Here is a 17,035-nt window from a genome sequence, read left to right as displayed (position 1 = left end):
GTATGCTTATGCTCAGCTCATTTTCTCTGTGCTTACACAGTTCAGGACCCACTGCCTAAGCAATGGTAGCACCCACAGGGGAAGGTTCACCTCCATTAACCTAGTCAAGACAATCCTCTAAAGACCTGTCCAGGCCAACCAGATCTAGATAGTTCCTCTAACCACACTCTTCCCAAATGATTTTAGATTGTGCCAAGCTGACCATTAAAATTAACTATCCCTGGGCCCTTTCAGATAGCAAAATCCTACATGGAGAAGGACTACAGGGCTGCAAATGACCATGGCCACATCACACACATAGTCAGCTCACTGTTCTTCCAGACACACCTTATCTGGAAGTGTCCTTGGGACTTTTCAGCAATCTACCACAACCAGACACTTAGAAAATATAATCTCTTAGTTTGGTTTCTGTTGAGAACTGCACTAGCCCCATGTTCAGGCGGCCAAAAATGTCATGGCCTGAGCAAAATGTTGAGGCCCCGGGCTGCCCTGAGTTTGGCGGCCACTGTATCCCGGCCCAAGCTGCCGCTCCGGTCCAAGGGTCGGGGTTCAGCAAGAGAGAGAGCGAAGATGGACTCGAACAATGGAGACCAGACAGAGTGTGATTCAATCCCGTTTATTCTTCAGTCTCCCTTCTTCTCTCCAAGTCCCAAGTCCTAAGTTCCTAGTCCCTAGTTCCTCCAAGTTCCAAGTTACTTCTTCCAAGATCTCTTTTAAGTGCCTGCTACCTAATGCCTAATTCCTACTCCAAGTTGTACTCCAAGTTGTACTCTCTGAAGTGTCTCCTCTAAAGTGTCTCCTAAAGTGTCTGCTTCTCTGTCTCCTCTGTCTGCTGTGTCTGATTCTCAGTTCTGTTCTGTCTCTGCCTTTTATATGTCTCACTTCTAAGCCATGCCTCTAAGTCACACCTATAATCATGCCCTTAGGTCTTGTCTCTAAATCTGATCTCTAGGTCACTCTTAAGTCACACACCTTTAATCTCACATACCTTTAATCTCACACACCCAAGGAAAGTCCTGGGTATCTAAACCAAGATTATCAGAGTGTGCTCATCTGTTGTAGGCTATTGTAATCCAAGTCTCATGTCAGAGTATATGGCTCAAGATGGCTGCAAAGCTGATAGCCGCTTTCTGCTAAAAGTCGGCTTCCAACAGGTTTCATGTTGTCAGGTGTCTCTGGAAGTATTTCATCATGGCATAATACTTCCTACTTTCTCAACTACTTCACAAGGGACCTTAAATGAGCAAACTCTGCTCTCACTAAGTGAACAGTAGCCTTTTAAAGTTCCAGACTCTGTTGCCCTGTCTCCAATAAATCCATTACCTGAATACTCACTTTCTCCCCTTCTCTGTTTTTCCTCTTATTCATTCCCTAAAACATAGCAATAAGTACATGTTAGAATCTTCTAAGATGAAACATTTTTTTCTTGTTACAATTTTACAGTTGATTTAAGACTCCATTGCATTAATTAGAGAATAGGGTATGGTGTCCATCTTGAAAATCTGTTAGAAGACATATTCATGTTTTCTGATTCTAGTGACACAACCACAGATTAAGTAAATTGTGAAGTAATTTATTTTGGCTCATAGGTGGGGTTAAAACACAAGGAACAATATGTGGGAATGTCCTTGCTGGCAGAATTCAAGGATATGCACAGTATCTCATAGCAAGAAGCAAGGATGTACATGTGTGTATGTCTGGCTGTCCTTACTCTCCCAATAAAACTACCAGTGCTCAGTCATGGGACTTTTTGTCCTAATAACTGTTTCTAGTCTCAATGGCCTCTCATTTAAACACCAGCCAGATTCAAGTTTCTGTAGTTTAGAACCTCATGATGGGCTTAAATTTCAGTATTTCAAGATTTGGGGACATAGAAACTACATTCAAACCATGGTAAAGGCATAGGAAATAGTCTGTAAGCATAATGTGTATTTGGAGAAGATATGCTTTATTCACTTTCTGAGCTTAGGAACTGATAAGACCCATTGGGCTAACTTCCTTTATTTTGTTTCCATGTACATTCAACCTCTTCATGTAATCCCTACTTTCTTGTCTGCTTTTTGATGCGCTGTTTACAGAAAGACTTTTTTAAAGTCACACAATAATAATAATAATAATAATAATAATAATAATAATAATGAAACTGTCAATGTTTTCCTTGTACTTTTGTCAGTTTTACTATTCACATATTTCAATTATTACATTTTTTTTTTCAAATTTTAAGTTTAATTTTGTAGTAACATTTACTGGTTCTTTAATAAAGCAACTCCACTTCTTTGCTCAGTACTTGTCAGTATGTTTTCCATACTTTTGGGTTCCAGATCTTTCACGTAATAATAAATAATAATAATAATAATAATAATAATAATAATAATAATAAATATAGATATCTTACAAGAAAAATTCAAGCATACTTAAACTAATTTAGTATGACATAACAGTGTTGCTTTTGTTGAGGGATTAATTTGTGTCTGTAGTGCACAGAAATACCTTTCAGTTATCTCATCATTTTTTTATGTGCTCTCCACTTCTTGCTTTTTCTGTTTCTCTTTAACTTTTTTCTTGCTATTACAGTTTTTATTTTAAGAAGAAAACTTTCTATTGATTCTTTGTGAATTTCACATCATCTACCCCAATCCCACTCATCTCCCTGTCCCTTTGAATCTGCCCTTATAACTGCTTCACACCCAAAGAAAGTAAAATAAGATAGAATAAAAATATCTTGTCGTGGAAGCTGTACAGTGTCACAGTGTGTCACATCTTTACTTGCAAATGTTATAGCAGTGAGTCATTGGTGGTTTTAAGGTTTCTGTCTTCTCCTACACTATCTATACTGGATCCTGATGAAACTCCTCTCTGATACCCTGCTGTTTCCCTGTCATGGAGATCCTACAACTTTGAATCTTCAGGACAGTACCTTTTATGCACTCCAGCAGATCACAGGTGGAGTAGATGTTGGGGTGGGCCATTCAACGCCCTGGATCTGGGCCCAGGAGGGAGCTGAGTTGTCTAGCCCAGCAGCTCTCCTATATCCACACCACCAGGGCAAGCACTCTACAGCTGGCAAGGAGCAGGATCACCTCTCCTGCTTTCATGTCCTCTGACCAGCTCACCCACACCCCTGCCACCAGGATCAGTTCTACTGTGCTTCCCAGGCGAAGTGCAGGGTCCACTCAGGTGAAGTGCAGGGCCTACTCTCCTGAGTATGGTGACCAGTGAAGGGCAGAGACAGCTCAGCACAATACCTCAGATGACAGACCATACTAGGGACACCTGCATGGCCTTTGGTGGTAACACAGGCCTGGGACATCTACACGCTGCCATAGGACCGTAAATCCAGACATGGCCCATAGCAGCAGCATGGGCCTAGATGTCTCAAGTGGCAGTGCAGACCACTCAGATCAGCTCCACAAAATCGTCCTTGACTTCCACATGTACACTGTAGAACAAAAACCCCTATCTCCTAATAGTAAGTAAAACGAGATAATAAATTTAAAAAAAAACCAAGCTTTTAAACTTTTTGAGTAATTTTACTGTGTTTTGGTATTACAATTCGAGTTTTGAAATCATAGCTGCTCTTCTATATTGTCATGATTATGCTTTTCAAAATTTCTGGAAAAGTTTTAGGCTTTATTTCTTGTATATGAACTATACACTGGTTCCTACTCTAGTTGCTCATGTAATGACCTAATCTATCTCTTATTTTTTTATAGGATTTTTTTTATGAAATGTATTGGGGATAATTCTTCAGATTTATCTTCTATTTAGTAATTTTTTCCACAGATTTTAAGTTTTCTCTTCCAGTTACCTGGGTATGTTGATTAAATTCTGTTAATTGTATTCTCTACTAGTGATTTTTCAGGAAACGGGTCAGAAAATTCAGATAGTGTGGTAAGAATTCTTATAAGGATTTTTTCAAATGGCACATGAGGTTGATGTGGCGGCTATGAGTACTCTGGAGTGACAGTTTGTTGTCTCATTGCAAACCCTCTTAACCTCTTGTGTGGCCAGGCTGAACACAGGCAAGATTCCTCAGCTTCTCATTGTGGGCATCAGACACCACTACTTCTTTACTTTTCTGTGATTGACATTCTCTGACATTTCTGACTTTGACCAATCACTGAGCTTTCTCACCCATCTACCTTTGCTTGCTGTGTTGTTAGAGGAAGCTCAAGTGTCCTGGACTAGGCAGAAACAACACGTGAGATTGGAAACACAAACAAAACAAAACAAAACTCCTCCTGGTCAAGAGTATAGAAGCTTTGGCCTGAGTGAAGATGTATCATCCAGCTGGACAAGGTCAACCTCCTGGCCAAGGGACCAATTCCTGGCCAAGAAACTATCCTAGAACAGCAGCTTCACTGTAAGCATGCTCGGGAGATAGGAAGAATAGTTTTTCCTTTAATGAGATACCGTAATTCTCCTTCCCAGATTCTCACCCCTAATACTGTAGTTTGCAGACCGCAGCCACACAGCTTTGTAAGTCAACATAATTTCCTGAATTATTCAGAAAAACATAACTTCTCCTTTCTTCTTTTTCTCTCCTCTAAACATGCTTCCCTCAGCATTCTGGATTCCTCAACATTTCAGGATTCCTTATTGCTTCTCCAGGACTTCCCTTCCTGCCACGTGGCCATTTGTCTGCTATGTGTCTACCTCCATGTCAGGTTACATGGCAGTTCTATTTTTTGGTCTCTCGATTTTCCTTTGTGCAGCTGCTCGGTTTTACAGCTTGCCTGCCCTTTATGAAATTGTCCTTGAGTTTTTGTTTGAGTTCATTCTTAAATATTTTTTTAATAATAATAGTAAGAGCCCCAGAAAGTGAGCCCCTATCTCTCTTATATCAAATATGCCTTTAGTACTTGGCTTGATTACCATATTGTGGTCCAACCAGGTACAGGTTCCACAAATCCAGTTCTAGTTTCTCTTGTTTTTAAAATTTAGCCTTAAAAAGTATCATCACACATTGTGATTTTTTTCACATCCCAGTTTTGACTGTTCTGGCTATCTGGTGCTGATAGAAAAGCTTGGAACTGATGTCCCAATTTAATATGCTACTTCCTGTGTAAGTCATTATTTCTTACTGATTTGTGTTTCCTTGGTGGGTGGCTCTGTTGCAAACTGACGTCATTACACCCTCCCCACAATGACTCAGCTAGTCAGAGGTTAAAGAGAGAATTATCTTCCTTCTGCTTGCAGCTTAGCTTTTAAAAGAAATAATTTCATCTCTTGACTAAGATAAAAAAAACTATTTATATATTTTACAAGCAGAGCCATTATCTGTGGTAGGATTTTATTTCTTTTGAAAAACTGTTTAAAATTTCATTTATGCTTATGTTTATGCCATGATATTATATCAATTCAATATTTGATTTCTATTTCTGTTTATAGTTTATATTTTTAGAACATTGTCAACATGTGTCTGGGGAGTTTATCAGATCATTCTTATCTGACAAGCCAATTCTCAAGATTCTACCTTGTCACTGGGGCCACTGAGTCAACACAAGCATTTAACAAGCGGTGACAAGCTTAAATGCTTCACAGTGTCCCAGCTTTACCTCTAACAGATTTTCTGTTTTTTAGGTTAATTATTACCCTCTGTTTTAGTGCTGATTTATCAAATTCGATTGAGTTAACTTTTCTGAGTCAAAAATTAGCAACTTGTTTTGCCTGGAGTGTGGACACTTAGGAGGTTTTGGTTGGATGGTAACATAATTAAGCTATACTATGTAGGCGTTTTTATGATCTCACCCAGAGTACAAAAGATAACTTAAGATTTCACAGTTCTATGATCCCCAGGCCTGAATATGTTGGTATCCTAGAAACCCTGTGTAGAATATGAGGATGAAGGATTCCTCTGGACACAGGATCTTGTAATTTGGTAACATGAGGCTCAAGTACAAACTTTTGTTTGCATCAGTGTCTTTGTCTAAGCATTTTTTTTTTTGTACATAGTCTACTGAATGATCAGTTCTGAACATAAGAGATCAAGTTTCATGGAAGAGACACCAATTTGGGTTCTGTGGGGAAGACAAAGAGTTACTTGGTGACAAATTACACTCCTACTCACAGTGCTTGAATAGTTCTCTTGATTAACTTTTACTTTGTGTACTTGTGTTTATGGCCATGCTGGTTATGCCAACTTGATACAAACCTATAAATATCTGGGAAGAAGACATCTCAATTGAGTAATGCTGCTGTTAGAATGTCATCTAAGCAGCACCCCTCCATAGCATCTGCTTCAGTTCCTGCCTTCAGGTTCCTGATTGGTTTCTACATTGGTTTCTCTTGATGGCTTGTGACCCCAGAGATATGTCAACCAAATAAAACTTCTTTATCCTTAAGTTGCTTTTGGTCATGGTATTTTTATCACAGAAATTGAAATCCTAATTAAGATAGTGACTTATCTTAGAATATAGTACTTAACAATTCAGCCACAAAGGCTTTGTATAAGTAAGTTACCCTTAGCTTCAAATATTTTCTCAGTTGTATTCACTCCAAATGTTCATCCCAAACAGAATAGGTTTCTTCAAAACCATTTATGAATATGTGGTGGAGTCATGAAAAGCAAGACACTTATCTCTGTCCTTTCCTTCTGTATCTTTCCTTTTCCCTTCTCTGTAGTAACCTAAAATCTATCACTTATAATGACTGCAATTAGGATTGTATCTGAGTTAGGTCTAGTGGTATGGACTTTTAGTTCTACTTGGGAGGTTAAGGTAGGCAGGTCACAAGTTCAAGTCTTGTTCCGGTTACAGACTGAGTTGAGGCCAACCCAGACAATTTAGTGAGATACTGCTTCAAGATGGAAAGTAAAACTGGGCTGGACATGCAGTTCAGTTATCAAGTGATTGCCTAACATGTATGAGGATTTAAATTCTATCCTATACCTAAGACTGAAATAAATATACAGCAATTAAAAACAAAACAAAAAGCCTGCAACTAGCTTGGCAGAAAATAGATATATTCTAAAGAGATACTGTGTCTCTCAATCTGACTATCACACTAGTGAAGCAATGGACCCCAAAGAAATGAGAATTCCCCCAGGAATCTGAAAGAAAGAAAACTCAAGCCAGAGAAAATTAGTTTTTTCCCCCTTTAACACAGTTCTAACAACTTGTCAGATCACCTCTTAGGATGAGAGTGAAGCCCAAACACTGATGGGTCCATAATGGTTGGGACCACACCTTAATGGGACTGCCTAGAAGTATATCCTTGGCCCTCTATTTAAAGTTTAATCTCACTTCAGGATCTCTTTGTTCTTCTTTTTGATGTGGCTGCGCTGAATAGATATGTCTTTTCTGCTTTCTACATCAAATTTGGTTCTTTTAATTGGTTTATTGAAGATGGATGGGCAGACCTAGTTTGGGACATAAGTTTTGAGCCTCTAGGTTTGATAACAAAACACCAAAAATCTTTTGGATATAGATTTTAGCTCAACTCTTTCTTTCTTCCTTCCTTCCTTCCTTCCTTTCTTTCTCTTTTTTTTCTTTCTCTTTCTTTCTTTCTTTTTAAAGATTTATTTATTTATTTATTTATTTCATGTATATGAGTATACTATAGCTGTCTTCAGACACACCAGAAGAGGACATCAGATCCTATTACAGATGGTTGTGAGCCATCATGTTGTTGCTGGGAATTGAACTCAGGACCTCTGGAAGAGCAGTCAGTGCTCTTAACCACTGAGCTATCTTTCCAGCCTCAATTCTTTCTTATTCTGGTTATATTATCCATCAGAAAATTTACCTTAAATATTATACTTTCTACCTGTAATCAATACTTTGGCAGTGGGGATATATAGATAATTAGTCTGTGAGTTCCTTCTTTAAATTGGCATGCCTTGAGATTCTGCAATATAATTACAACAAAGTAATGGTTTGTGACTTGAAGTGATGTCATTTCAGTTATCAGATTAGTTAAGATTGTGTATCTAGCCTACACAAATGTGTAGAGGAATACAGAGAAGGTACTGGTTCCTACTATCAGAACAGAACTCCAGAGAGCATATTAATTGGCTTTTTCTCTCTCAGTGACACAAATATAGGCCAGATCACACCAGATTCGAAGCAGATAAATGCAGGTTTATTAGGCACTCCTCCAAAGAACAGGGCCAGGGAAGTTGAGTGCCCCAGCTAAGACAAGGAGGTTTTATAGACCTTAGGTGAGGGGCGATTATGTGTCAGCTATAGACTGGGATTGTGCCCATATATGGTCAAAACTGAGATCCTGGGCAGGCACTCTTAAGTGGAAACACTCTTGCTGGAAACACAAAGGTGAGAGGTGATAACATGTCAGTCAGGAGTTTGTTCTATGCAGGCAAGATTGAGAGAAGACAGGGTTTCTCAGCTAATTCCAGGGGCAAGCAGGGGTTCCAACCAAACATGGATGAAGACCTTGTAGGCTCTCTTGCTCCAGAAGGTCAATATTAGACTATAGGAAATATCCTGAGTCTCCTTTGCAGTAGACAACAACAGGGAGTTGCTGTTTATATCCCAGTCAAAGGGAAAGGTTCTATGGTTCCAGAAAGGCTCCACACTTTTGAATAAATTCCTAGTGTTTGTTATGGTTGACCTGAGGTTTCTGACATTGCCACAGTATCCTTGGAAGTAAACACAAGGCTGAGTACTGTAGCCTGCCTTCTACCTCTCACTACTAGAAGCTTCCAGTACCCACTAAATTGACATTTGTGTCTGATGAGCTCATTATCTTGGTTTTATATTTGTGTGTATTCTTGTCTGCTTTCCTATCTATCATGTAACAGTTTCCTCTGAGAGTGAAACATCTCATCCTTCAGGGAAGGTCCTGAAACAAGAAGGTAAACCACTCAAAATAGCCCCAGGAAATCCCTGAAACTGACCAGAATCTCTAGACCTCTCATTGCTAGAGAAAATAAAAAGCTGAGTCTCAGTGAAGTGAAACTGAGCTGCCAAGATTCTCAAACAAGCTTAGCTTCAAAAACGACTTTGAAACCAAACCAACTGCCTAGAAGAAGCAAAAGCCAGCAGATCTGCTGGAAGAGGTTTGGACCAGAGTTACTTGGAAAGGACACTATCCAAGCTGTTGAACTACCTGCAGGCTGTATAGCATGCTCTAGGGTTCCCCACTGGGAATAGCTTTGATGATGCCACACTCTCAGTCATCTCTGCTACTGTAAAGTAACCCCTCACCCATATTCCTATAAGTAACCTCAATAAAACTCATTGGTTCACCAAGCTGGAATTTGGAGGTATTCCTACTTTGGTCTGTTATAGAATTCCTATCTGGGCTGAGTAGATGTATGTGTTGTGTCTTTCCAGAAAAAGTTTTGTCACACAATTTCTACTTATTGTGAACTTTTGAGAGCTGGAAGACAGTTTGCAGTTGGGATATAACAGCCCTGTTATGGCACAGCATGTAATGAACTTGGAGAACAAAACCAAAAAACAAACAAACAAAACAAAACCTTACACAGCTGATCTGACTTATTTTTTTCTAATCAGAAAAAAAATTGAACAAAATGATTAGAAACAAATAAACAACAATAAACCAAAACCGAAAAATAGCAGACTAGCATTTCTCCTGTCCTCAGTCGCAGCCCCTCTATTTATTCTTTCCATTGATCTACAGGCACTAACCAGATCAGTCCATGCTCCCATTGTCACACATTATGTTTGTGATTTGTAAAGCAGAAACCCTGTTAAGTAGCTCACTGTTCCTTGGAGATTAAATATAGCCATATTTTTATGTTATAACCAGCATAGCTGCTGTGTGTGCTTCATCCATAAGCCACGATATTATTAATTTTTGTGTGTAGGCACTCTCTTCAACAGCCACATATTTTTCTCTCAAATCTCACTGTGCTTTGTAGCAACTGTGTAAGTAAACCTTTGTTCTGAAAAAAACCACCCATTGAGTAGGAGTGTGAATTCAAATGCCTGAGGGCACCATGGCATCCTACAATTATTCAGCTCAGTGAGCTCTGTGTGACATCACACTTTTGTTAAGTATATTAGGCAAAAGGGGGAAAAGGCCATACTTGCCTCTAAGTACTGAATGAGCCTTTGTTTCCTTCTGTCTAAGTGCTCCCTCCCCCACCCAAGGCAGAAGAGCATTTCTTAGCATGTTGAATTTAGCTTACATAAAAGTGAGTTTGATTAACTCAAGTTTGGCCTTTCTAACTTGCTTCTTTCTCAGAGATTTTCCTCTCCTTCATTTGCTTTTTCTAGAATGCAACCCTCTCTATAATATTCTTCCATTTTTTTTTTCAAAATTTATGACATTCTCACTTGAAAACGTATCACTCTTTTTTAGTCCCAGAAGTCTCACCGCCTTTCAGCATGAATGCTAGCTAGACTCTGAAGTTCATTTAAACATCTAAATCAGACAGGGGAGAGATTTGAGGCATATTTTATCTTGACACAGGAGTGACTCTGTGGTTCTGAATGTGTGTAACCAGAGAAGTTATATGCCTCCAGAATACAGTAGGAGGACAAGAGTAAGATAGAAAAAAGAAGAGAGAAGAATTGGTCACAAGCAAATCTAAATGTTGCATGAAATCCTACAGTCATAGAATAATTCTCATTGGCTAGATGCTTGCTTTATGGACTGACTGAGGCAGCAGACGTGGGTCTATGATCCACTGGATGAGGCAGGAGTCCCCACTAGATAGGACAGGCCTGTGACAGATCAGGAGCTAACTAGATCACCTGCTTAGCTGAGCAGAGAAGCAGCACACAAAGCATGTGCCTGCCCTTCTTGCTGGCTTGGCCTTTGATGATATATATATATATATATATATATATATATATATATATATATATATATATATGACCAGTCTTAATAAAGACAACCTTGGCTTCCATCCAGTTCCTGCCATAAGCCCAGAGGGCAGGACAGCATGGTAGTATTCCTCCTGGAGTCTCCTCCACTTTCTAAAAGTGAGTTCTTTCTCACTTCTCTTGATTAGTCTGTTACTCTGCTTTCCTCCTGTCTGTTTCTCTTTTCTTCTTGGGTATGAGACATTGAATTTATAAGCCGTTGGCTTGGAGTAGCACCTTAGCTCCCAGAGTTAAACTCATAAGAGATGAGAAAGGCTCTATAATTTTCAAAGAACCCTCATCACAGGAGAGGAACTGGACCTTCTACCTCTCCTAGGTAGCAGGGAACAGTTCTTAGTAGCACCAATTCTGTAGATCTGTAGGCTTTGTGCATCTCAAAAATCTGTCTAGAGGTCAACTTGGTGGCCTCTATAATCTTTGAATCAATTGAGGTTCATTTCTCTTGGTTCTTCTCCTTTCCTTTCCTTTCCTTTCCTTTCCTTTCCTTTCCTTTCCTTTCCTTTCCTTTCCTTTCCTTTCCTTTCCTTTCCTTTCCTTCCTTTCCTTTCTGTTCTCTTTTTCTTTTTTCTTCTTTTCTACTCTTCTCCTCTCTTCTCTTTTCTTCTCTTCTCTCTTTTGAAAAATGCATAGTTTCAGCCAAATGGTTCCAATTGGAGCAGTTTGTTAATCAAAACCATTAGACAGTTTTTGTTCATTTTGTACTTCCTGCCCTTTTTAGTTAAACTTGGTACTTTATGGCAATGATTGGCTTCCATGGCTATTAAAATCCATTGGTCTTTTTCTTGGTGCCTTTGTGAAATGGTTAGTTTAATTCCCTTCTGAATAAACTTTCTCACTGTTTTCAGTATTAGATAAGCTGAGAAGTCACCAAATCCTCATATTCTGGACCCTGGACTCAAGAATTCCTTCAATCCCCTTCTCAGTGGTCCTATTTTATTATAAGAAATTAGAAGGAGCTAAGGTAGTTTCTGAATACTATTTAGAATGTTTCAGCTAAATGCCCCAATTCATTGCTAAGACCCTCTAAATTCTTGGCCATTTGTGATGAGGATAGTCTTTTCTCCTGCTTTGAATAATGCGTTTATCATTGTATTCTGTGATTTAACCAGAAGTGACCTTTATATATCCATTTTTAACGTTTACCTTAGGACTTAGGACTCTCCTGCTTTCTATCATTAAGGTCTAAATCCTTCCTCCATATGGAAGGATTTATAAATATAGTATTCCACTCCTGGTACTAAAATCCACATTAGTCAGTACTCTTCTCAGAAACTTAACCAATAGAATTTCATTTCGTTTCTTTTTTTTTAAAGATTTATTTATTTTATGTATGTGAGGATACTGTTGCTCTCTTCAGACACATCAGAAAAGCGCATCTGATCCCATTACGGATGGTCATGAGCCACCATGTAGGAACTGAGCTCAGGACCTCTGGAAGAGCAGCTAGTGGTCTTAAGCTCTGAGCCACCTCTCCAGCCCTCACCAATAACATTTCTAATTCTTTACATTGTTAATCTATTTTAGATAGAGATTTATTATAAGGAATTGGCTTATGTGATTTTTGAGGCTGAGGATTTTTGATACCTGCTGTCAGAAAACTGTAAACTAAAGTATGTCAGTGTATATTTTTAGTTAACACAGTGACCAAGACAGCTGGTATATTTCACTCCAAGATCTAGCACTATATTCTGTGTTTTTCTTGAGTCCCAAGGTAGGAAAAGATTACCATCCCAGTTCAAGCAGTTTCAAAGAAGTACCCTTGAACTCTGCCTTTGTTCTTTTGGTATCTGATTGAATAAAGCACACCTAGTTACACTCAGACTAGACACAGACCAAGCAGTTGCAAGCAGTTGGGTGTGACACAGCAATGTGCCCCTTGCCTTCTAGCTCTGTTGTATCTGGTAATGTATAATTACATAAATATACAACTAGAAAAAGTAGAACAATTTTGTGGGTGAAGGAAGTGTAATAAAAGTGCCTCTCTAAAAGAACTGACTATAAGAAATATGGAATACGTTGATGATATACAAGCTATGTTTTCTTTGCAGTTCTTATAAAGAGAAAAATTTAGATGCAATAAATTGATGTCATCAAGTAGAACCATTGCTTTTTCATTATAAAAACAAAATGTCTTTTAAAGATTTTTGTTTGTGTTTATAGCTGTACCTGAATTTATCAAGCCAATGAATGATAAAGTAAATAGACTTTAGCATAATTGGTTGATTTTCTGTGTCTGTCTTCATTCCTATTCACTCCATGGGTTGGATTCCTCTGGCTAGGCACAGTAGAAATACAGATTGGGATTCTCTCCCCTTGTCCTGTTTACTGTATGTGGTACTTAGACAAATCCCTTAGGCTTCCTGAGCCTCCTCTGCTTGGTTACTTTACAACTGTGTAACAAATGGTTTTTATAAAAGCATCTATCAAATGATGAGAAAGAAAAATGAGATCTTATTATCTATGAAAAATATCGAGTTGATTTATGTAGCACAGAAGAGCAATATCACCTGGCAGATATAGAGTTGACTTTATATCCTAGTTTTACAATTCAGTTCCTCTGAATATTTTATTTTCTTTATATCTTTGCTTGTAGTAAATTAGGTTTTCTTAAAAGCAGCTTTAATTATATTCACGCAAATACAATTTGCCTACAGGTCTGATTTATTGCTAAGTATCATCCTTTAATATGAAGTGACATTTATTTTAATTACTTCATAGACTTCAGAGTGTTTGTCCAAATAGGACAATCTGATGGTCATTAGGGCCTGGCTGTGTTATAAGGCTTCAAAAGTTCACAGCCAACCATGAAGGTTGATGTTTACACTGGTAATAAGATCTGGTAACTGTTTGTGGCTCAGTTAGACTCCAAATTCAAGAGAACCTTAGGGCATTTTCTTGAGGACCTGAGTTTGATCCCTGAGGCCCACATGGTGTGGCAAGTTGCTGTTCTCTAGTCGGCTTTGGAAAGTCATGAGTTTGTTGTTTGCCTTCACTCAATTCTTGCAGTATAACATCCTGGTGGATATAGTTCATGTAGAGAGCATATCTGCTAACTACCAAATTATTCTATATTGAGCCAAGCATACTAAAGACAAGGAGTGAGGTTTCTAGGGCTGGTTGTCTCTCAGTGACCTGGGGACTCCTACCAGGTGTCACCACCCAGAGGTTCCTACCATCTCTTAGTCTTGCTACACAGAGACCTTGACATTGAGTTTGGGGGCATATTACCCAGACTCAAACTACAGCAGTGACTTTAACTAAAAAAGGCAGGAGGCTATAAAGATACAATAACATCTTAATAACAGGAAATTCTGCATAGTGATCTAAATCATGGGAATTCAGAAGTGTTGGATGATGGGGCTGGTGAAATGACTCACAGGGTAAAGTATAGGAACATTCTGGGATCCGTATTGTACTAAGAAAGAACTGACTCCTGAAGTTGTTCTTGATCTCTACACATGTGCCATTATGGCTTGTACACACACACACACACACACACACACACACACACACACACACACACACAAAGAGTCCTCCTCAGGGAGCAGGGGCTCGCTTAGACTCTCTCGCTGCATACTCTCCTGCTGGCGACACTGCTGATACTGATGCTTTTGCTGCTGCTGTTTACTGGTGTTCCTCATGTATGTGTACTTGATTATGTCCTAGCTCATTTCATCTACCTGATCCATCAGCAACTGAAGATTCTTCACCAAATGTTAATTACAATCGGCACTTCTTCAAGCATATGCTCAAAGGTGATGTTTGCTTTTTTCAGTGCTTCAGGAGAAAAGTCCTCTTTACACACTGGCATCAGTTTAGGAGTCGGTCTTTATGCCTTCAGTGAGAGAGATCCTTGGGATCGTAAATGAGAACGACAGATTCTTCAATGGTGTGCTGGTAACTGAACTGAGAATCTAGAAGTGCCTGGGTAGCGAAGGAGCCATAATATGTGGACTGATACCAGTCCAAGTGGAAGTGATCAGTGTTGACGTGGGGAAGGCTGAGCATCATCTCCATCTGATATTGCACTTCATCAAAGTCAGCATCATCCTCTGTGTGCTTGGTAATCTCTAGTCGATCTTCTACAACCAGTCCCAGAAGCACTCCTTGAACAACCTCAGTTCCTTGTCCTTCTTGATAATGTTTGATTATCTTTAATACTACTAGGCTGTCGATCTGCACCTGCTTCACGGCCGAATCTCCAGAGCGGCCTTTGTCTTTGCCCTTCCCCACCAGTGAAGCTGGAAGAGGCGGAAGTGGACCTAGTGCCTTTGTTGTGCAATGCCATGTTTTCAGCCAGACAGGGAAAAAAAAAAGATGCCTGAGGCACTGGAAGCAGAATTACCTTAAATCTCCTTTTTATTAAGAAGAGTTCCATGTAAATGTTTGTGATTCTGATTTATTATAATTTAGGAATATTGAGGGTGAGGTATTGAATGTACATAAACCTTTCATCTGTGTCTAGCATATGACTTTCACGGTGGAAATACAAAACATGTATATTCATACTTAAAATGGAATCAAGCATTTTTCCTCATTGTACTCTCAGACCACATTGTTTCAGGGTCAAGAAAGTTAGAAGACTGAAGAGTAAAGTGACCGTTGGCTCTGGCATGTCCCTAAAAGGCAATAGGTTCATTTGACTGTTGTGGAGTGGTTCTCTACTTTCCTGATCTTGTGTCCCTTTAATGCAGTTCCTCATGTTGTGGTGACCCCAACAATAAAGTTGCAGCATTGCCACTTCACAATTATAATCTTGCTACAGTTATAAATCATGGAAATATCTGATATGGGAGATATATGATATGCAATTCATATGAAGGGGTTATTTGATCCTTGAAGGGGTCATGACCCACAGGTTGAGAAATACTGTGTCTAGTGTGAGTAATTTAAAAAGGGAAAAAAATCTGTCAAGTCTCCTTTTCTAGTCACTGATCCTTTGGGAAGTCCTTGATATATATATTCATTCTGCGAAAAAACAAAACAGATGGGATAATAAACTGTTAACTCATTTAGAGAAGGGCACACCCTAGGGGTTACTTCTCAGGTCATGCTCACAGACTCCTGCTGATTAGGATGCACCCTCTTGCCCTATTCCTATTAGGAAACAATGGCTTTCATTTGTGATGTGACCTTCCTGAAATGGGGTAAACTCTGTAACCACAGAACAAAATGAAGCCATTGGCTTAAACATGGACTGAACTCTGACCTTGACTTCATTAGTATTTTACTATTGTGGGAAACTACCAGAAACTTGTACTGACTTGTCCTGAATCATGTGGCCAACAGCACTATGTCATTGCCATTATGATAAAAAATGTTGTTTGTGAGAGAAAGTTTATGAATACAGTATACTTTTAACTCAATGTTGGTGTCTTAATGCATCTGGAAATTGAGACATTATTTAATTAATCATCCTAGTAATGATAATTAAATAGTAATATCAGAAAACATGATAGCTAATATTATTTCTGTAGATTAGTTTCATAGCATAAATTGTGTCTCCTTCCCAATTCACATATTTTATCCTTGAATGCTTATTACCTTGGGAATGTGGCTCTATTTGGAGTTAGAGTCTTCAAAAAAGAAGAATTAAAGAAGTCATCAGAGTGGGCTTCAACTAAACATGACCAGTGTTCTGGGAAGAAGAAATAGGGATATGTACATGCATGTGTAGAGAGATAGCAATATGAAGACATGGGGAAGTTGGTCATCTACTTAGTGATGCTCCATGTAGGCCATGTAGATCTGGAGCTTCAAAATTACAAATTCGTGAGAAAATAAATACATGTTTTTAAGCCACCCAACTTCTGCTATTAGAGTTAGAGTCTAATAGCAGACTCTATTAATGGCAGGCTTGTCGAACCAGACAAAACCATTGTTTCCTTCACATTTCTGCACTCATAAAACAAGTACACTAGGTCTGTCTTAGTTAATTTTCTATTGCTGTGACAAAATATCATAACCAAGGTAACTAATAAAGGAAAACATTTAATTTGATTTATGGCAGCAGTTTTTAACCTGTAGGTTGCAACACCTTTGGAGTTGAATGACCCTTTCACAGGGGTTGCCTAAGACATTATGATTCATAAGAGTAGAAAAATTATAGTTATAGTAGTAGTGGTTGGGATCACCACAACATGAGGAACTCTATTAAGGGGTCACAACCTTAGGGAGGTTGAGAACAACCTAACTTATGGTTTCAGAGGTTTAAAGAT

General features: G+C 38.8%; 1 pseudogene; it reads right to left on the bottom strand.

Annotated features, from left to right (window-relative positions):
• Positions 1-15,105, bottom strand: part of LOC143437152 (eukaryotic translation initiation factor 3 subunit H pseudogene) — a 63,257-nt pseudogene extending 48,152 nt beyond the window's left edge.
• Between the last annotated feature and the right edge of the window lie 1,930 nt (positions 15,106-17,035).

Source organism: Arvicanthis niloticus, chromosome 23 (genome assembly GCF_011762505.2).
Source record: "Arvicanthis niloticus isolate mArvNil1 chromosome 23, mArvNil1.pat.X, whole genome shotgun sequence".
NCBI lineage: Eukaryota > Metazoa > Chordata > Mammalia > Rodentia > Muridae > Arvicanthis > Arvicanthis niloticus.
The sequence above is the reverse complement of the archived record's forward strand: the minus strand, read 5'-3'. Positions and strand labels throughout refer to the sequence as shown.